Genomic DNA, 8,818 nt, shown 5'->3' with positions numbered 1-8,818 from the left:
GAAGAAGAAGAAGAAGAAGAAGAAGAAGAAGAAGAAGAAGAAGAAGAAGAAGAAGAAGAAGAAGAAGAAGAAGAAGAAGAAGAAGAAGAAACTTACAGTACATTTTTGAAGATCTAACTGGAACCCAGAAGGAGGCTAACAAAGGAATTTGGCATGAGATAATTGTAGAGATAATGGCTAAAATTTTTCCAAAACATGAAAGCTATCAAGCATAGACTTAAGATGTCCTATAAACTCCAAGCAGGATAAACATAAAGAAACCAGTATCTAGGAATATTCTAGAAAAATTATAGAAAACTAAAACAAAATTAGAAATCTCTTCTTCCTTGGCTTTGGGATAGATAGCATATCCCCCACCAACTCACTCTGTAGGGAGGCTGGCAATCATCTGTAACAACAAAACTCTACTCCTCATCCTGTGGCCGCCTGCTTCCATAGCCTGGGAAGAGGTAGAGGTATGGGGTGAGAGTTGCGGGCAGTAGGATCTGGTTGTGCTTCTCATGGTGAGCCTGTGAAGTACAACCTGACCTTAAGATTAGGTGGCTCTTTTTAAAGTGTAGAGATATTTAAGATCCTATTCATATTACCTTTGGGTGGAAGTCACAACTTTGGAGCATTTGATATATCTTTTTATTTGATGTATACTTATTGAGGACTGACTAGTGTGCCACATATTAGGGATTCAACAGCAAACAAAATAGATGGAAATCTGTGCATCATTGCATTTAAATACTAATGCGCAAGACAGCAGTGAGCAGAAGAAAGGAACGTTAAGTATGTCAGATGGTTAGATGTGACACAAGGAAAAGTGGGCAGACAAGAGGGGTAGGAGTGTTATAATGTTTAGTACAGTAATCAGAGATAAACTACTGAGGAGGTAATGTTTAAGCAAAGATCCGCAGAAAAGTGAGAGTAAGCCATGCAGACATCTGGAGGGAGAGTGGTGCTTACATTTTTGCTGTGGATATAGTCTAATTAAATAGTACAAATCACAGGTGAAATAGGAGTTAAAGGAGAGTTGCTTCTACAAACACTGAGTCAAATGCTTTGAACAGACTTGAAAAAATGACTTGCAAAGAAGTGCTGCCAAATTAGGGGATGAATATGGAGAAACTGGCAAAAAAAAAAAAAATCACACTTTTGGGAGAGAGCTAAATTCAGGTTACTTCGCATCTATCTTTAAAGTGCTCCACTATACAGATGTTGGAAGTGGATATCAGATGTAGCATATTATGGTTGTGATTTGTGCAAGAAAGAAAGGAATTCCATTAGGGCTCCCATGCTCCCAGACAAGACCTTCTCCCTACATCAAAAGATCGGCAAACAAATGACATTGCTTTGTTTTAGGTTAAATGAAAACATTTAAGGAATGAATGCATTATGCCTTTTGAGTCTTCCCTTTTGCTTTCTTAAATAACCTACCAAGTAGGAGTTCTGATATTGGAAGTAAGCCAATTTGCTGAACATCCACGAGCTGAAAGCTATTTTTCAGAAAATCGATGTGTCAAAGTGGCATTCCCTCTTGTCTAAACCATCCAGTTTTTTTTTTTTTTTTTTTCCTGGAGCTTTCTGCAGAGAACAGGCAGAAGAGAGAAGAAGTTGAGATAATGTGAAGTAGATGAATCAAATTTAGGAGACCTAGCCTAGCTTCAGATCATTTTATTAGCCAGGAGACCTTAGACAAGCTGTATGTCTTAGAGCCTTGCTCTGTTCATCATAACATGTGCACTTATTAAAACCTACTGGATAGAGTTCTTGTAGTTCTTGTAGATTAAGTGAGGTGATATAGGTGTGATACTTAGTATGAGGTGAGACAGAAAAAGATGGCTAATATTTAAATTTTAAAAATTTATTATTAAAAGATATATTGCTGTTAATTCGTTTTGAAACACTCAATGTCACTTCAAACACACTTATCATTCTTGCCACTTTCTGAAATCGTTTTGGAAGTCAGTTCTCTTTGGCGTCTTTATGAGACGTGATCAAAAATATGACGAACACTGCTGGTAAGCGCCATCCAGTGGGAAGGCGGGCTTGTGAAAACACTATGGCACGCCCTCACCTACCTTTCTCACTAGGTCTGGCACCCGCAACTTACGACTCTTCCCCAAAGTCAAAATAACCATGAAAAGTAAATATTTTTAATCAGTCAAGGACATTGAGACAGCCACTACAGTGCAACTAGACACTCAGGAGAGAGGACTTCCAGAACTGCTTCAGAAAATGAAAAGACTGATGTGGTAAAGTGTGTTTAAAGTTAGAGTATTTTGAGAAGAATTAAGGCAGTATGTATTTTACTGTAATAAATTTTTTAAAAACTTAAACATTCACCATGGTTTTCCATCATACCTTATACAGCTTATGCAATGTCCTGCATATTGTATGTGCTAAAGAGAAAGGCAATTATAATTTTTTTTACTGTTCTTATACATTTAAACTCGAATCATTCTAGCTGTGTTTGTTGGTAGATCATTTTTTATAGAACTGGAGCAGGAAAACTAGAGAAGACTCAAAGGAGAAGAGGGTTCTATACCAAGGGGAACAAAATAAATCTCAGGAGGAGATGGGGATGTGTAGACCTCAAGGGGCAGATGTGATGGTTGCCTTTTGGGTTTGAGAGTTCCCTATGGTATTCAGACTGTGGAGTCTCTCTCTCTCTCTCTCTCTCTCTCTCTCTCTCTTTTTTTTTTTGTCTTTTTGAGGCAGGGTCTTTCCATGCAGTTCAGGCTGAACTTGAGCTCACTTTGTAGCCCAGGCAGGCCTTGAACTCACAAAGATCCTCCTGCCTCAGCCTCCCGAGTGCTGGGATTACAAGTGTGCACCACCACACCTGGCTGGAGTCTCATTTTAAACAAAGAAAGGTCAGCCCCCAATTCCAAAATGCCTGACTGGGACTGAGACTTGGTGAGCAGAGTGTCACCAAGAACATGCAGATGGATCAACCCAGGAAGTGGTGTGCTTGACACCATTTACAGATGTGTCATTTTGGATTTAGAGGGATAGGAAGAGAGACCACTTCATGATGTGAAATTTCTGATGCACCTCCTGTGGCCTTATAGGATGCTCTGTGACTTAGCATTTCCCAAACTTAGCTCTACAGTGTTCCTTGAGATGATAACAGATGTTCTGTTAAAAGCTTCCCACATTCTGTAAATCTTTGAAACATAGCATACTATGATAACAATGATTGTGGCTAATATTTGTGGAGGGTAGGTGACCATTATGTGCATTTCCTAGAGTTTTTCCTAGAGTTTGTCTCACTTAATTCTCCTAGAGTGTCTCACTTAATTCTCTCAATGTTCTGACAAGGCTGATACTATCACTAGCCCCATTTCACATGTGGGAAAAGGGAATATGAAGAAATGATAGTCAGAGAGTTTAGTTAACTTACCTAAAGTAGCACAGCAAGTGAGCAGAAGAACAAAGACTTTAATCCAGGTTTTTTGAACTTAAATGTGATCACTGTTAACTTAAACTAAGAGTTTTTCCCTCTAATTCCTGATTTATAATGGGATGACCAGGGGATCCAGCCAACATTCATTCAAAACTCTGGGACTGTTTTGAGCTTAACAGAGACCTTTGTTTTCATTCTCACAGGAGTGATCTATAGGTAAATGCAAGGCATGCTCACTTCCTGTTGGCATTTTATGTCTGTTTGAAAGGACAGCAGCTCTTTCCATCTCCAGGGTCATTCTGTGCTCCCCCTTCTTTATCCACTCAAGATTTAACCTAATGAAACGTGCTTCAGAGTCCTGCAATAAAGAAAGCTCTTCACCTTCATTTACCCAGCATATCTCACTTCATTCTCCCTCCCAAATTTGTTTCTTGCCCTTATTTTCTTTCAAAATATTTATTAACACCCACAGGAGGAATGGTCCATGAAACACAGTTTATGTAGTATCTCTTTATGGGAAAGACATTTAAAGCTGTGTTTAATTTATTCTCCACAGGGAAACAACAACAAAACAAACAACCAAAACAAATAAAAATCATTTTGCTAATCATCCCATACTTATAGCAAGTAGGGCAAGAGTTCTTTCTTTACATAAAGGGTAAGATAAAATGAACCAAGACATACCCAGTAGAGTCTTCTAGAAGATATTGTCCTAGGGATTAGCTGCTTGGAATTTCACAACAGGAGAGGTATTTGTAGGAAATGGCAAATTGTGATTTATTGATGTACTCTGAAATTTTCAATGTGTCATAAATGGAAACTCAACAAGAGGTAACCTCTTAAAAGTCTTGGATGACATTGGCTTGAAATTGGCTTATGGTATTTTCATATCTCTTTTGCAGACCTAGTTCTGAATGACTATGTGAATAATATCTTCCTTTTGAAAGTTTTTTCATTCTTTATATAATTTTCTTCATCCTTGGCAGGATTGCTTAGGGCACTGTATTCATTGTTAATCCATGGAAGAGAAAGCATACCTCTCCCTGAGACTCTAACCTCTGTAAGTCATGCAAGATGATGATAGTGTCAAACAGTGATACAGACTTGAAGTAGCTATCAATGTAAATATAAAACTGTAAGACCCAGGAATAAAAGCTCCTGGAACACACTCCAGAAGAGAAGGTAAGCTTGAGGGAATATTTGCAAGCACTCAAAAGATACAGCCAGTATAATAAACTGTCAGGAAGTGGCACAGCAGGAGTACTTGATTGTGAAGTTAGCTTCCTTGCTTCTTAGGCTCACAGGCAGACTACATTTCCCAGCATCCCTTGCAATGTGTCACCACGTGACTGAGTTCTACCCAATCAAATGGAAATAAGCACTATCTCCCCGGCCCCAGCATCTACCCACAGTCTTTCTTGTCCCAGTCTCACACTGCCAACCTTGCAAGCATTTTTGTTTTTGAAGATGGTGAAACCAAGAGCTGGAAGCTTTCTGGGTCATTGAGCTACTGTTTGGAGGGAGCTGTCTGCTACTCAGGAGCATTGGCTATAGAATATGACAGAATGAAAAGTAAATTTCTGTTATGTTTGAGCTACTGTGCCTTTTGGGGGTTATTTGCTATCATGGCTGGAAGTCTGGAAAGGAGTTTGTATTTTGGGGTGGGTGGTCAGAGTTCTTACTGAGAAAGGACATTATGAAGTTGAAGGACCATGGGCTGCAGACTGTGACAGATGGGGGTTAAAAGTCTGACTCTGCCATTCACTTGACTCCTTGATCTTGGGCAGGTTCCTTAATTTTCTTCAGCGTTAGTGTTTTTCCTTTAGAAAGTGGAAATAATACTTTCCCTGTAGGCTTGTTTTGAAAGTTTAAATAAAACGTATTTAATATGTCTGGTACTATGCAATGATGGGAATATTATAGGTGCTAATGGTAGCTATGGTTGTTGACTTTTCCAATCATTTCTTAAAGAAATCTGTTCTGCTGTTTTGATTCTGCAAGTTATAATGGGGATACCTTCCATAAAGCTATATCCTCAAACTAAACCAAAAAAATTTTGCTCTGTCTTCTTTTCAGTTCACCATAGTTACAACTAAATAGTTATTTAAATAATGATCACTTTAACAGCTTTTTCTCTTTCTAAGAGGACTCCACAAGGGTAGGAATTTTGTCTGTTTTGGTCTCATTTGTATGCCCTGCTTAGCACCTGGCCTCACACATAGTGGAGAGTCAATAAATACTGACTGAATTCATGAATTGATGAGGGTGCAAATCCTCCACTTATAAATCTTGCAGGGCTCCACAAATACTGAGCCCACCCCAAGAGGGGAGAGACACCGCCAGGCTAGCTAGCTCAGGGGCATCATCTCACCCATTCCTCCCACAGTCAAGCCCATCACCATGTTCTCTTCTCACCTGCTGTGTCTCCTGCCCCGCGTTGGTGCTCTCCATGTGACCCTGCACTGCATGGCTCTCCCAGCTCGTTCAGCACCTGCGAATAACAGACTATCTTCTCAGTGGCCATTGTGTCTTGACTTGTTGGCCTCACCCTACCTGAGTAATGATAAAACTTCCTTTTAACAACACACTGTTGGTCCTGGGGGTTGCTAATGGCCCTGTTCCTCTCCCTATGTCTACAGCTATTGAGAGATCCTCTACCATGTCATAGCGCTTGCCAGGTCCTGGTCTTTCCTCTCTTTCTTCTCACGAATACCTTTCTAGTTTCATTAACTAGTCCCCATATGTTTCCCTCCATACCTTTCTAGTTCTATCAGCTAGTCCCATTCAGCTAGAGATAATCCTTTCATTAAACATGCCCCAAATAACTCTTTGAGAACATGAGCCAAAACCTTGACCAATAAACATTTTAGAGTTTCTAAAGTATTTTCACATTCTTTATGTCTGAGACTCATAGTATCTTTGTGGAATGGGTAGGATCATCCTCATTTTTAACAGTGAAGAAAGTGATGATCTGATAGGTTAGTCAACCTGCTCAAAGTCAAACTTTGGCCTCCAAATATTGTACTTTTCCAAATATATGCCACTGATTGATCTGTCTTTTTCACTGCTATATATCCAATTGTACTGCCTGGTCTACAGTAGTTACTCAAGTAGCATTTCTGGAATAGAAGAAAATAAATGACAAAAAGAAATAAAGAAAAAAAAAAAAAAGAAAAGAAATGACCAGAAAGTGAGATCTTGAATGAGTGGGACAGTCGATAGATAATGTTTTCCATAATGATGAGAATTAGATGTTGTCCCTAGCAAAATGCCTAGGATATAGTGGATGTTCAGTAAGTTCTTCTCAGATATTGAAAGAATCAATAGGAATCTGGAGATGGGCCTTCCTGAGACACCCAGTCGTGACCTGTGAACATTGAGTATCTGATGTGGGAGTCCTCAGAATGAAACTACCAGACGTAAACACCAGCTGCTTCCCACTCTGACCAGAACATACCTTGTCTTTTCTGTTCCCTACTCTCCGGAACAGAGGATGTGGTCAGACCAAATTGTGCCTCATTGCTACCTGGCTTTCTGCTCATTCATTCCCTGATACCCATGTCTTGCTAAAAACAGGTATCAGTTTGCAGATGCTGGACAGCTGGCTCTGCATGAGGATGGCAGCTGAGGGCTAACAGGGCTGAAGTCTTTAGCATTTGAGCTGCTTTGTGGGATGTGCACTTCTGTGGGATGTCTCTCTGGGCTTCTGATTGTGAAGCTCAGAACAATGCAGGCGTCCATTAGCAGTAATTTCCCAAGAGACATGAAAGAGAGATGGAGGGATGGGTGTTATCCCATCTTGTTATTCATTTTTGTTATAAGATTGATCTTTTAAGATAACATACAAGGAGATCTTCTCTCACTCTCTCTCTCTCTCTATCTATCTATCTATATATGTATACCAGGAATTGAACTCAGGACCTCATGCATGCCAGGCAGGTGCTTGTGCTGCTGAGCTATATCCCCAGCCCCAAGAGATCTTCTCATAGTACTGCTTAGGTGACATTTCATAGTTTACTGAGCAGATTCTCTTGGCACCAGTGGCCCCTCTGCCTGATTAATGACACCTCCTTCAACCCAGCCCGTGTGCCTTTCATGTCTACCTGGGTCCCCTGCAGAGATGCCTGGCTGGCGTCTCACCTTGATAACAGCTGACACAGAGTAACTTCATTGCAAATTTCAAGGTTATGGCTTCTGTTGCTATTACTGCCCCCACCCTGTACACACACACACGCGCACACACACACACACACGCACACACACACGTGAATGAAACTGATTCACTACAAGAGGCCTCAAGGTGCAGGCTGCTAGCTGAAAAACTCAAAGACTCCTGCATACTAGCTTCTAAAGATACTCACATTTTCTGAGAATTGCCTGTAATGGCATGGTCCGGTGATGGCATGAGAGGAAGACAGAGGAAGACAGATGGCATGAGAGGAAGACAGGATTCTCGGGCAGTAGAGTAGGGTTGTTAAGAGCATGGACTCAGACATGCCAGGGTTTTTCAAAATTCATCACCGGGTCTCTGAATCTCAAAATCCTCATTCACCAAGTGAAGAGGATAGTACCATGCCATAAGTTTACATTGGGAGGTAAAGGAGAGGAAGGACATGCAGTACTTTGCATACAGAAATTGTTCAATAAATGTTAGCTGTATTATTATTACTCATACAAATAATAATTAGGCCATTTCCCCAAACATCAGAGCAGGTGAAAGAAGCTGCTATTACAATCTCAGGGAAAAGTCTTGAAGATAGATATGGTATCGAGGGCCTTCCCCTTGCTTTACAGTCATGGAGAAAGTTGTCTCTAACAACCAGGTTAGGAGGCTGTACAGAGAGTCAGAGATATAAGATGTATGAGTAGGGTTTCAAACTGGGGAAACGGAAACCTCCTGAGGTTCAGATACAGAGGGAATTTAATGCAGGGATAAGTTGTGCAGATGAGCAAAGAATGAAAAGGCCAAAGTGAAATACTGAAGTGACTTAGTGGTTTGCAACATCAGGAAACTCCCAGCCCAGGGGAGCCGAGAGAGAAGGTAATGGGATCTGAGCCCAAGTTTACAGCCACCTTTGGGAATCCGGAGCTGTAGGAGATTTCTAGTGGGGGCTGGAGTTAGAGGCTGCTCTGGAAGATGCTGCCTGAGGTAAAGGATAGACAGAAATACCTTGACTTCTTTTTTACTGTCGTGCATAGGGCTTCCCACTGGCCAGACTCAGCCAGAAGCAAATTAGCAAAGGATTCTGGGAAGGGCAATGTGCACAATCAAGCTTCTGTGACACAGTTGAGGGGCAGATAAGTCCAGGTTTGGTGCAGGGGTTGAAGTAGAGTCACTGCACACAAAATATAGCTTTCCCAGTTAAATCTGAATTCAGGAGGATGAAATAATTTTCATTATAAGTATGTAAAAGTCATTTATTG

The sequence above is a fragment of the Chinchilla lanigera genome, unplaced genomic scaffold (assembly GCF_000276665.1).
Source record: "Chinchilla lanigera isolate Chin_1 unplaced genomic scaffold, ChiLan1.0 scaffold00054, whole genome shotgun sequence".
Lineage (NCBI taxonomy): Eukaryota > Metazoa > Chordata > Mammalia > Rodentia > Chinchillidae > Chinchilla > Chinchilla lanigera.
This window is presented reverse-complemented; position numbering follows the sequence as displayed.